Below are 12,445 nucleotides of genomic sequence, written 5' to 3'. Positions count from 1 at the left end.
GGAGAAATTAAAGCAAGTCTGGCCCCACCAATATATGAAACTCAATACATCCAGGGTGAGGCCTGAGAATTTACATTTCTGACAAGCTCCTGGGGATGCTGATTCCACTAGTCCATGCACCAGTGCCCTGTGGGGTGGTTGAACAAGAAGAGGGAGAGAACATAGTTCCCTAAATAATGAATGGATTTTACCCACTTGATAAAAAAGACCACTCCCCCTGTGAAAGGCATATGAACTTCCATATTTAAGCCCACATTTGGGATTTCTTTCTTATAGTAGCTTATCATTATGTTAACCAAACACACTTAAGATGTTTTGATAGATAGAGAGATAGATAGATATAGATAGATAGATAGATAGATAGATACAGATAGATACATAGATACAGATAGATACATAGATAGATGTACATGTGTAAATAGACACAAAGCTGAATTCCATTTGCTAGTATTTATTGAGGATTTTAAATTTTATGTTCATATATGAGATTGGTTTATACTTTTTTTCTTATATACTGCTTGATGAATTTTTGTACTTGTTTCACAAAATAATTATTGTACTTCTTTATTTTCCCAAGTAGTTTGTATAGACTAGAAATTATCTATAGCTTGATGATTTGATAAAAAGCTACCTATTAGGGTGACATCACCAAGATTGTGGAGTAGGAAACCCCAGATTCTGTCCCCTGACAAAGATCAACAATTAGACAACTATCCATGAATGAAAACAGCTCTGCAAGAGCTCTGGTGTCCATTTAAGAAACTTTAGCAACACAGTGGAACAAAAAAACTTGAGCAGGGTGAGTGACCAGCTTCCTCAGTCTTTTGGGACACCACACAAAGGAAATGCTTTGGTTTCATCCCACCCAGAGAGGAGAAAAACTGAGACTTACAGAAAAAACTAGGAACAAAGGAGAAAAACAGGAGCTACCAATATCAGCTTTGCAGTGGGAGTGACCATGGTTTCCAGTGACACTCTCAGCAACCTCAGACAACCTCAGCAACTTTTGCCACTAAAGGAACCACTGGCCATCACAGACACTATGGACTGCCTGCAGATTTCTCTAGTTTTTGCCCCACAGTTATTTGCATTTGCTGTCATCAGCTGCCTGAGACCCTTCCCACTCTTTCCTCTCTGCCCCCACTGGAGTCTAGAACCTTTGCTGACAGCCAGCCCAGGACTCTACAACTGTAGAGAGAGCAAAATGCCAGCCTAGATCCCCACAGCTGACTCCCACCACTATGCATATGCTCAGAGAAGTCCCCTCCAGCTGTGCCTTTGCACCAAGCCAGCATGACACCCATCACCAGCCTCCATTGCCACATGCACACCCTCATTAAGATCCTGTAGCCATGGAAGTGCACACAGATAGCCAAGGCCCAGATAGCTGATTGTGGGCCTAGATTTGTCCCTATCTTCTGTCACTGACATGCACCACTGCACTCACCAACAACTAGTCCCACCAGATGTGCACCTGCATGCCCCAAGCCTCATCATTGGCTTCCACTGCCCTGTACCCATGGTGAGATCCTCCAGTCACAGAAGTACATACCACAGCCAGTGCCACACAGCTGCATATGGGCCTGGATTTGACCCTTTGTCTTATCATTAGCCTGCATTACTGCGTTCACCTGCAGGGAGCCTTTCCATTTGTATATATGCACACCCTTAACTTGACTCTTGACACCAGTCTTCGCTGACATGTGCCTATGGCATGAACCAACAGCCACATACTCTTGGTGCATACTGACAGGCAGGGTCCCTAAAGCTTCCAGTGTGTCCACAGTCGGCTTCAGCCTTTGCTGCTTGCCCTGGCCCCCCAACACTACATGTGTTTTGCAGCTGGCCTCTGTTACCGCACAGGCGCCTGCAGCTGATCCCCACAGAAAAGGGTGAGCACACCACTGACTCTGGCCACTCCGCTGCCTTCCCTGGATCCTATCACGTTTGTAATTATATGAAAATAATAAAAACTTGAACAATACATTAACCATTAAAGAAACTTAAATGTGATAAGCCAGAGATCCCCAACCCCCCATCATGGACTGGTGCCGGTCCGCAGCCTGTTAGGAACCAGGCTGCACAACAGGAGGTGAGTGGCAGGCGAGCAAATCTTCATTTGTATTTACAGCTTCTCCCCATCGCTGGCGTTACTGCCTGAGCTCCGCCTCCTGTCAGATCAGTGGCGGCATTAGATTCTCACAGGAGCACTAACCCTACTGTGTACTGTGCATGAGAGGATGTAGGTTGCACCCTCCTTATGAGAATCTAACGCCTGATGATCTGAGGTGGAGCTGAGGCGGTGATGCTAGTGCTGGGGAGCGGCTGCAAATACAGATTATCATTAGCAGAGAGGTTTGACTGCACAGAGACCATAATAAATTAATTGCTTGCAGATTCATATCAAAAGCCTATCAGTGAGTGGCAAGTGACAATTAAGCTGCATCTGATGGCAGGCTTTTAAGTTAGAATCCGACACTTATTTTAGTCTTCCCATGGCCTGCCCATTATTTTATTTACCACTTGCATTCATGCCTCTTTCCCACACTGCTCACTTGTCTCAGTTTCGGTAAGCCCACAAGCTAACCCTAGCCAAAATGAGTAAAAAACAAATGTTGCTGGAGAGCTTCTTTGAAAAGGGGGAAAGACCCAATGATGAAAACTCTAAGACTGCTAGCAAAAAGAAAGCTGCATTTAAAAGAAAATACCAAGATTCCTACTTAAATTACAGGTTTATTGCAACGGGTGATTCACATTCTCCAAGACTGCTTTGTATGTGTGGCAACTGGCTATCCAACGAAGCCATGGAACCTTCAAAACTGCTTCGTCACGTGGAGACCAAGCACCCTGCATTAAAAGACAAGCCTTCAGAGTTTTTCAAAAGAAAAATAAGTGAACACGAAGAACAGAAGCAATTATTGAAGGCCACCTCTTCATCGAATGTGTCTGCACTGAGAGCATCATTCATAATGGCTAACCACATTGCTAAAGCTGAGCCCTTTACTATTGGTGAAGAGTTGATTCTGCCTACTGCTAAGGATATTGGTCGTGAACTTTTAGGAGAGGCTTCAGTTCAAAAGGTGGCACATGTTCCTCTTTTGGCTAGCACCATAACTAGACGAATTGATGAAATAGCAGAGGATATTGATGCACAATTGTTAGAGAGGATTAATGAGTCACCATGATATGCAATCCAGGTTAAGTCTGCCAATGCTGACAACAAGGCAACAATGCTTGTTTTTGTGTGATATATTTTTCAGAAGGATATGCATGAGGATATGTTATGTGCACTTTTGTTGCCAACCAACACCACAGCTGCAGAACTATTCAAGTCTTTGAATGATTACATATCAGGAAAACTGAATTGGTCATTTTGTGTCGGTATATGCATTGGGTGGAGCGGCTGCCGTGACTGGACGGCTTTGTGGTTTCACTGCTCGGGTCAAAGAGGTCACTTCTGAATGTGAGTCATCCACAGAGAAATACTGGCTAGCCGAAAACTGTCACCTGAACTTAACAACGTTTTGCAGGATGTGATTAAAATTATCAACCACATTAAAGTACATGCCCTTAACTCACGTCTGTTTGCGCAGCTCTGTGAGGAGATAGATGCAGAGTACACATGTCTTCTCCTATACACAGAAGTGAGGTGGCTTTCTAAAGGAAGATCACTGGCCAGAGTTCTTGAGTTGTGAGAGCCGCTCTAGAGATTTCTTTTAGAAAAACAGTCACCGCTGGCATTATATTTCAGTGACACAGAATGGGTCGCAAAACTTGCTTACTTGTGTGACATATTCAACCTGCTCAATGACAATCTGTCCCTTCAGGGGAGAATGACAACTGTGTTCAATTAGGCCAATAAAGCGGCTGCATTCAAAGCCAAACTGGAATTACAGGGGTGACGAGTGAACATTGGAATTTTTGACATGTTTCAAACATTAGCAGAGATTTTGAAAGAGTCTGAGCCAGGGTCTTCTTTCTCCCAGCTGGTGCATGATCACCTATCTCGGCTTTCAAGAGTTTGAGCATTACTTCCCAACCACAAAAGACCCCCGAACTGGGAAGGAATGGATCCGCGAACCATTTATGTATAAGCCAGGTGAATCGACTTTGTCCGTGCTAGAAGAGGATCAACTTCTTGAGATCGCAAATGAGAATGGCCTGAAAAGTATGTTTGAGACAACTTCAAATCTCCATACATTCTGGATTAAAGTCAAAGTGGAATATCCTGAGATTGCCACAAAAGCACTGAAAAGCCTGCTTCCATTTCCAACATCCTATCTTTGTGAAGCAGGGTTTTCTGCAGTGACAGCAACCAAAACAAGATTACGGAGTAGGCTGGACATAAGCAACACACCTCGGGTGTCACTGTCTCCCATCACCCCCAGATGGGACCATCTAGTTGCAGGAAAACAAGCTCAGGGCTCCCACTGATTCTGCATTATATTGAGTTGTATAATTATTTCGTTATATATTAAAATGTAATAATAATAGAAATAAAGTGCACAATAAAGGTAATGCACTTGAATCATCCCAACCCCCCCCCCCAAGCCCTGCAGTCGGTGGAAAAATTGTCTTCCGTGAAACCAGTCCCTGTGCCAAAAAAGTTTGGGGACCACTGTGATAAACCATATAAAGAAACCCAAACAAAGTAATAGGGTACTTTTTTTTGATAAGGTATTCCAGAAACCAGTCTCTGAGATGTGATATTTAGGCAGATGAGAAGAAAGCATGACTTTTCCAGAGGGAGGTGCAAAACAAAGTTATGAAACCAACAGGAACTTGGTGTGTTGAGAAAACAAAGGGTTCACTGCGTTAGGGAAGAGGGTTAGTTAGGAAGAATTGGAGATGAGGTAAGCAGAAAGAAAGATTATATGAAGCTCCGTAGACACAGTAATGGATTTAGACATCATTAAATGCAATAAAATATCAAAATCTTTATGACTGGGAGTGACAAAATCTAATTTCTATTTTAAAGATTTATTTACTTCTGCTCTGGGAAGAGTAATATTGTACAAAGGTAGGAGTAAAAACGTGTAACCAAAGTTGAAGGTGACTTTACTAGTCTAGAAGGACATCACCTATGCTGCTGGGGAGAAGTGGGTAGATTGGGGCTGTATTTTGAAGGAAGTCTTGACAGAATTGACGTGTTGATAGACTGCATATGGGGATGCAAATTAAAAATACAAGTTTACAATGTTCCTAAAACTCAGGCTACCTGGAGACAAAGTGTTGTACCATACTTAGAAATGACTTCATTAAGGAGGAGAAAACTCGATTCCATAATGATAATTTAACAGGTTAATAGTTTATTATTATATTTTCTAGATTTACAACTGAGGATTTTCACTTACAAGTTGGACCTTGAAGTTACTCATTTTTTTTTTTAACATCTTTATTGGGGTATAATTGCTTTACAATGGTGTGTTAGTTTCTGCTTTATAACAAAGTGAATCAGTTATACATATACATATGTTCCCATATGTCTTCCCTCTTGCGTCTCCCTCCCTCCCACTCTCCCTATCCCACCCCTCCAGGCTGTCACAAAGCACCGAGCTAATATCCCTGTGCCTTGTGGCTGCTTTCCCCTAGCTATCTACCTTACTACGTTTGTTAGTGTGTATATGTCTATGACTCTCTCTCGCCCTGTCAAAGCTCACCCTTCCCCCTCCCCATATCCTCAACTCCGTTCTCCAGTAGGTGTGCGTCTTTATTCCTGTCTTACCCCTAGGTTCTTCATGACATTTTTTTTTTTCCTTAAATGCCATATATATGTGTTAGCATACGGTATTTTTCTTTTTCTTTCTGACTTACTTCACTCTGTATGACAGACTCTAGGTCTATCCATCTTATTACAAATAGCTCAATTTCATTTCCTTTTAAGGCTGAGTAATATTCCATTGTGTATATGTGCCACATCTTCTTTATCCATTCATCTGATGATGGGCGCTTAGATTGTTTCCATCTCCAGGCTATTGTAAACAGAGCTGCAATGAATATTCTGGTACGTGACTCTTTTTGAATTTTGGTTTTCTCAGGGTATATGCCCAGTAGTGGGATTGCTGGGTCATATGGTAATTCTATTTGTAGTTTTTTAAGGAACCTCCATACTGTTCTCCATACTGGCTTAACCAATTCACATTCCCACCAGCAGTGCAAGAGTGTTCCCTTTTCACCACACCCTCTCCAGCATTTATTGTTTCTAGATTTTTTGATGATGGCCATTCTGACTGGTGTGAGATGATATCTCATTGTAGTTTTGATTTGCATTTCTCTAATGATTAATGATGTTGAGCATTCTTTCATGTGTTTGTTGGCAGTTTGTATATCTTCTTTGGAGAAATGTCTATTTAGGCCTTCTGCCCATTTTTGGATTGGGTTTCTTGTTTTTTTGCTATTGAGCTGCATAAGCTGCTTGTAAATTTTGGAAATTAATCCTTTGTCAGTTGCTTCATTTGCAAATATTTTCTCCCATACTGAGGGTTGTCTTTTGGTCTTGATTATGGTTTCCTTTGCTGTGCAAAAGCTTTGAAGTTTCATTAGGTCCCATTTGTTTATTTTTGTTTTTATTTCCATTACTCTAGGAGGTGGGTCAGAAAGGATCTTGCTGTGATTTATGTCATAGAGTGTTCTGCCTATGTTTTCCTCTAAGAGTTTGATAGTTTCTGGCCTTACATTTCGGTCTTTAATCCATTTTGAGCTTATTTTTGCGTATGGTGTTAGGGAGTGATCTAATCTCATACTTTTACATGTACCTGTCCAGTTTTCCCAGCACCATTTATTGAAGAGGCTGTCCTTTCTCCACTGTACATTCCTGCCACCTTTATCAAAGATAAGGTGTCCATATGTGCATGGGTTTATCTCTGGGCTTTCTATCCTGTTCCATTGATCTATCTTTCTGTTTTTGTGCCAGTACCATACTGTCTTGATTACTGTAGCTTTGTAGTATAGTCTGAAGTCAGGGAGCCTGATTCCTCCAGCTCCTTTTTTTGTTGTCATGATTGCTTTGGCTATTCGGGGTCTTTTGTGTTTCCATACAAATTGTGAAATTTTTTGTTCTAGTTCTGTGAAAAATGCCAGTGGTAGTTTGATAGGGATTGCATTGAATCTGTAGATTGCTTTGGGTAGTAGAGTCATTTTCACAATGTTGATTCTTCCCATCCAAGAACATGGTATATCTCCCCATTTATTTGTTTCATCTTTAATTTATTTCATCAGTGGCTTATAATTTTCTGCATACAGGTCTTTCGTCTCCTTAGGTAGGTTTATTCCTAGATATTTTATTCTTTTTGTTGCAATGGTAAATGGGAGTGTTTTCTTGATTTCACTTTCAGATTTTTCATCATTAGTATACAGGAATGCCAGAGATTTCTGTGCATTAATTTTCTATCCTGCTACTTTACCAAATTCATTGATTAGCTCTAGTAGTTTTCTGGTAGCATCTTTAGGATTCTCTATGTAGAGTATCATGTCATCTGCAAACAGTGACAGCTTTACTTCTTCTTTTCCGATTTGGATTCCTTTTATTTCCTTTTCTTCTCTGATTGCTGTGGCTAAAACTTCCAAAACTGTGTTGAATAAGAGTGGTGAGAGTGGGCAACCTTGTCTTGTTCCTGATCTTAGTGGAAATGCTTTCAGTTTTTCACCATTGAGGATGATGTTGGCTGTGGGCTTGTCATATATGGCCTTTATTATGTTGAGGAAAGTACCCTCTATGCCTACTTTCGGGAGGGTTTTTATCATAAATGGGTGTTGAATTTTGTCAAAAGCTTTCTCTGCATCTATTGAGATGATCATATGGCTTTTCTCCTTCAGTTTGTTAATATGGTTTATCACATTGATAGATTTGCGTATATTGAAGAATCCTTGCATTCCTGGAATAAACCCCACTTGGTCATGGTGTATGATCCTTTTAATGTGCTGTTGGATTCTGTTTGCTAGTATTTTGTTGAGGATTTGTGCATCTATGTTCATCAGTGATATTGGCCTGTAGTTTTCTTTCTTTGTGACATCCTTGTCTGGTTTTGGTATCAAGGTGATGGTGGCCTCGTAGAAGGAATTTGGGAGTGTTCCTCCCTCTGCTATATTTTGGAAGAGTTTGAGAAGGATAGGTGTTAGCTCTTCTCTAAATGTTAGATAGAATTCGCCTGTGAAGCCATCTGGTCCTGGGCTTTTGTTTGTTGAAAGATTTTTAATCACAGTTTCAATTTCAGTGCTTGTGATTGGTCTGTTCATATTTTCTACTTCTTCCTGATTCAGTTTTGGCAGGTTGTGCATTTCTAAGAATTTGTCCATTTCTTCCAGATTGTCCATTTTATTGGCATAGAGTTGCTTGTAGTAATCTCTCATTATATTTTTTATTTCTACAGTGTCAGTTGTTACTTCTCCTTTTTCATTTCTAATTCTATTGATTTGAGTCTTCTCCCTTTTTTTCTTGATGAGTCTGGCTAGTGGTTTATCTATTTTGTTTATCTTCTCAAAGAACCAGCTTTTAGTTTTATTGATCTTTGCTATCGTTTCCTTCATTTCTTTTTCATTTATTTCTGATCTGATTTTTATGATTTCTTTCCTTCTGCTAGCTTTGGGGTTTTTTTGTCCTTCTTTCTCTAATTGCTTGAGGTGCAAGGTTATGTTGTTTATTCGAGATGTTTCCTGCTTCTTAAGGTGGGCTTTTATTGCTATAAACTTCCCCCTTAGAACTGCTTTTGCTGCATCCCATAGGTTTTGGGTCCTTGTGTCTCCATTGTCATTTGTTTCTAGGTATTTTTTTATTTCCTCTTTGATTTCTTCAGTGATCACTTCATTATTAAGTAGTGTATTGTTTAGCCTCCATGTGTTTGTATTTTTTACAGATCTTTTCCTATAATTGATATCCAGTCTCATGGCGTTGTGGTCAGAAAAGATACTTGATACAATTTCAGTTTTCTTAAATTAACCAAGGCTTGATTTTTGACCCAAGATATGATCTATCCTGGAGAATGTTCCATGAGCACTTGAGAAAAATGTGTATTCTGTTGTTTTTGGATGGAACGTCCTATAAATATCAATTAAGTCCATCTTGTTTAATGTATCATTTAAAGCTTGTGTTTCCTTATTTATTTTCATTTTGGATGATCTGTCCATGGGTGAAAGTGGGCTGTTCAAGTCCCCTACTATGAATGTGTTACTGTCGGTCTCCCCTTTTATGGCTGTTAGTATTTGCCTTATGTATTGAGGTGCTCCTATGTTGGGTGCATAAATATTTACCATTGTTATATCTTCTTCTCGGATCAATCCCTTGATCATTATGTAGTGTCCTTCTTTGTCTCTTTTAATAGTCCTTATTTTAAAGTCTATTTTGTCTGATATGAGAATTGCTACTCCAGCTTTCTTTTGGTTTCCATTTGCATGGAATATCTTTTCCATCCCCTTACTTTCAGTCTGTATGTGTCTCTAGGTCTGAAGTGGTTCTTTTGTAGACAGCATATATAAGGGTCTTGTTTTTGTATCCATTCAGCCAATCTGTGTCTTTTGGTGGGAGCATTTAGTCCATTTACATTTAAGGTAATTATCGATATGTATGTTCCTATTCCCATTTTCTATATTGTTTTGGGTTCGTTATTATAGGTCTTTTCCTTCTCTTGTGTTTCTGGTCTAGAGAAGTTCCTTTAGCATTTGTTGTAAAGCTCGTTTGGTGGTGCTGAACTCTCTCAGCTTTTGCTTGTCTGTAAAGGTTGTAATTTCTCCATCAAATCTGAATGAGATCCTTGCTGGGTAGAGTAGTCTTGGTTGCAGGTTTTTCTCCTTCATCACTTTCAGTATGTCCTGCCACTCCCTTCTGGCTTGTAGGGTTTCTGCTGAGAGATCAGCTGTTAACCTTATGGGGATTCCCTTGTGTGTTATTTGTTGTTTTTCCCTTGGTGCTTTTAATATGCTTTCTTTGTATTTAATTTTTGACAGTTTGATTAATATGTGTCTTGGCATGTTTCTCCTTGGATTTATCCTGTATGGGACTCTCTGTGCTTCCTGGACTTGATTAACTATTTCCTTTCCCATATTAGGGAAGTTTTCAACTATAATCTCTTCAAATATTTTCTCAGTCACTTTCTTTTTCTCTTCTTCTTCTGGAACCCCTATAATTCGAATGTTGGTGTGTTTAATGTTGTCCCAGAGGTCTCTGAGACTGTCCTCAGTTCTTTTCATTCATTTTTCTTTATTCTGCTCTGCAGTAGTTATTTCCACTATTTTATCTTCCAGGTCACTTATCCGTTCTTCTGCCTCAGTTATTCTGCTATTGATCCCATCTAGGGTACTTTTAATTTCATTTATTGTGTTGTTCATCGTTGCTTGTTTCATCTTTATTTCTTCTAGGTCCTTGTTAACTGTTTCTTGCATTTTGTCCATTCTACTTCCAAGATTTCGGATCATCCTTACTATCATTATTCTGAATTCTTTTTCAGGTAGATTGCCTATTTCCTCTTCATTTGTTAGGTCTGGTGGGTTTTTATCTTGCTCCTTCATCTGCTGTGTGTTTTTCTGTCTTCTCATTTTGCTTATCTTACTGTGTTTGGGGTCTCCTTTTTGCAGGCTGCACGTTCATAGTTCCCATTGTTTTTGATGTCTGTCTCCTGTGGCTAAGGTTGTTTCAGTGGGTTGTGTAGGCTTCCTGGTGGAGGGGACTAGTGCCTGTGTTGTGGTGGATGAGGCTAGATCTTGTCTCTCTAGTGGACAGGTTCACGTCTGGTGGTGTGTTTTGGGGTGTCTGTGGCCTTATTATGATTTTAGGTAGCCTCTCTGCTAATGGGTGGGGTTGTGTTCCTGTTTTGCTAGTTGTTTGGCATAGGTTGTCCAGCACTGTGGCTTGCTGGTCGTTGAGTGAAGCTGGGTGCTGGTGTTAAGATGGACGTCTCTGGGAGATTTCCACCGTTTAATATTATGTGGAGCTGGGAGGTCTCTTGTTGACCAGTGTCCTGAAGTTGGCTCTCCTACCTCAGAGGCAGAGCCCTGACTCCTGGGCTGGAGCACCAAGATCCTTTCATCCACACGGCTCAGAATAAAAGGGAGAAAAAGTAGAGAGAATTAGTAGAAGTATGAGGAAAGAAAGAAGGAAAGGAGGAAAGGAAGGAAGCAAGAAATAAGCAAAGAAGGAAAGAAAGAAGGGAGGGAGGGAGGAAGGAAGGAAGGAAGGAGGGAAGGAAGGAAAAAAAGACACAAATAAAGAAGATACAGTAAAAATAAAATAAGGTATAATATAGTTATTGAATTAAAAAATATTTAGAAAAAAAAAAAAGGGACGGATAGAACCTTAGGACAAATGTTGGAAGCAAAGCTATACAGAGAAAATCTTACACAGAAGCATACACATACACGTTCACAAAAAGAGGTAAAGGGAAAAATCATAAATCTTGCTCTCAGAGACCACCTCCTCAATTTGGGGTGATTCGTTGTCTAAAGGAGGGAAGGAAGGAAGGAAAGAAAGAAAGAACGAAGGTAAAGTATAATAAAGTTATTACAATTAAAATTAATTATTAAGAAAGAAAATTTTTTTAAAAAAACATGGATGGATAGAGCCCTAGGACAAATGGTGGAAGCAAGAGTATACAGACAAGATCTCACACAGAAGCATACACGTACACATTCACAAAAAGAGGAAAAGGGAAAAAAATCATAGATCTCGCTCCTAAATTCCACCTCTTCAATTTGGGATCATTCCTTGTCGATTCAGGTATTCCACAGATGCAGGGTATATCAAGTTGATTATGGAGCTTTAATCCGCTGCTTCTGAGGCTGCTGGGAGAGATTTCCTTTTCTCTTCTTTGTTCTCACAGCTCACAGGAGCTCAGCTTTGGATTTGGCCCTGCCTCTGCGTGTAGGTCGCTGGAGGGCGTCTGTTTTTTGCTCAGACAGGACGGGGTTAAAGGAGCCGCTGATTCGGGGGCTCCGGCTCACTCAGGCTGGGGGTGGTGGGGGGAAGGAGGGGCACTGCGTGCGGGGCGGCCCTGCGGCGGCAGAGGCGGCGTGACGTTGCGGTAGAGGCCGGCGTGACGTTGCACCAGCCTGAGGCCCGCCGTGTGTTCTCCCAGGGAAGTTGTCCCTGGATCCCGGGAACCTGGCAGTGGCGGGCTGCACAGGCTCCGCGGAAGAGGGGTGTGGAGAGTGACCTGTGCTCGCACACAGGCCCCTTGGTGGCGGCAGCAGCAGCCTTAGCGTCTTCTGCCCGTCTCTGGGGTTCGCGCTTTTAGCCGCGGCTCGCGCCCGTCTCTGGAGTTCCTTTAAGCAGCGCTCTTAAACCCCTCTCCTCGCGCAACAGGAAACAAAGAGGAAAGAAAAAGTCTCTTGCCTCTTCGGCAGGTGCAGGCTTTTCCCCAAACTCCCTCCCGGCTAGTCGTGGTGCACTAACCCCTTCAGGCTATGTTCAAGCCGCCAACCCCAGTCCTCTCCCTGCGCTCCGTCCAAAACCAAAACC

This window comes from Phocoena sinus, chromosome 2 (genome assembly GCF_008692025.1).
Source record: "Phocoena sinus isolate mPhoSin1 chromosome 2, mPhoSin1.pri, whole genome shotgun sequence".
Classification (NCBI taxonomy): domain Eukaryota; kingdom Metazoa; phylum Chordata; class Mammalia; order Artiodactyla; family Phocoenidae; genus Phocoena; species Phocoena sinus.
This window is presented reverse-complemented; position numbering follows the sequence as displayed.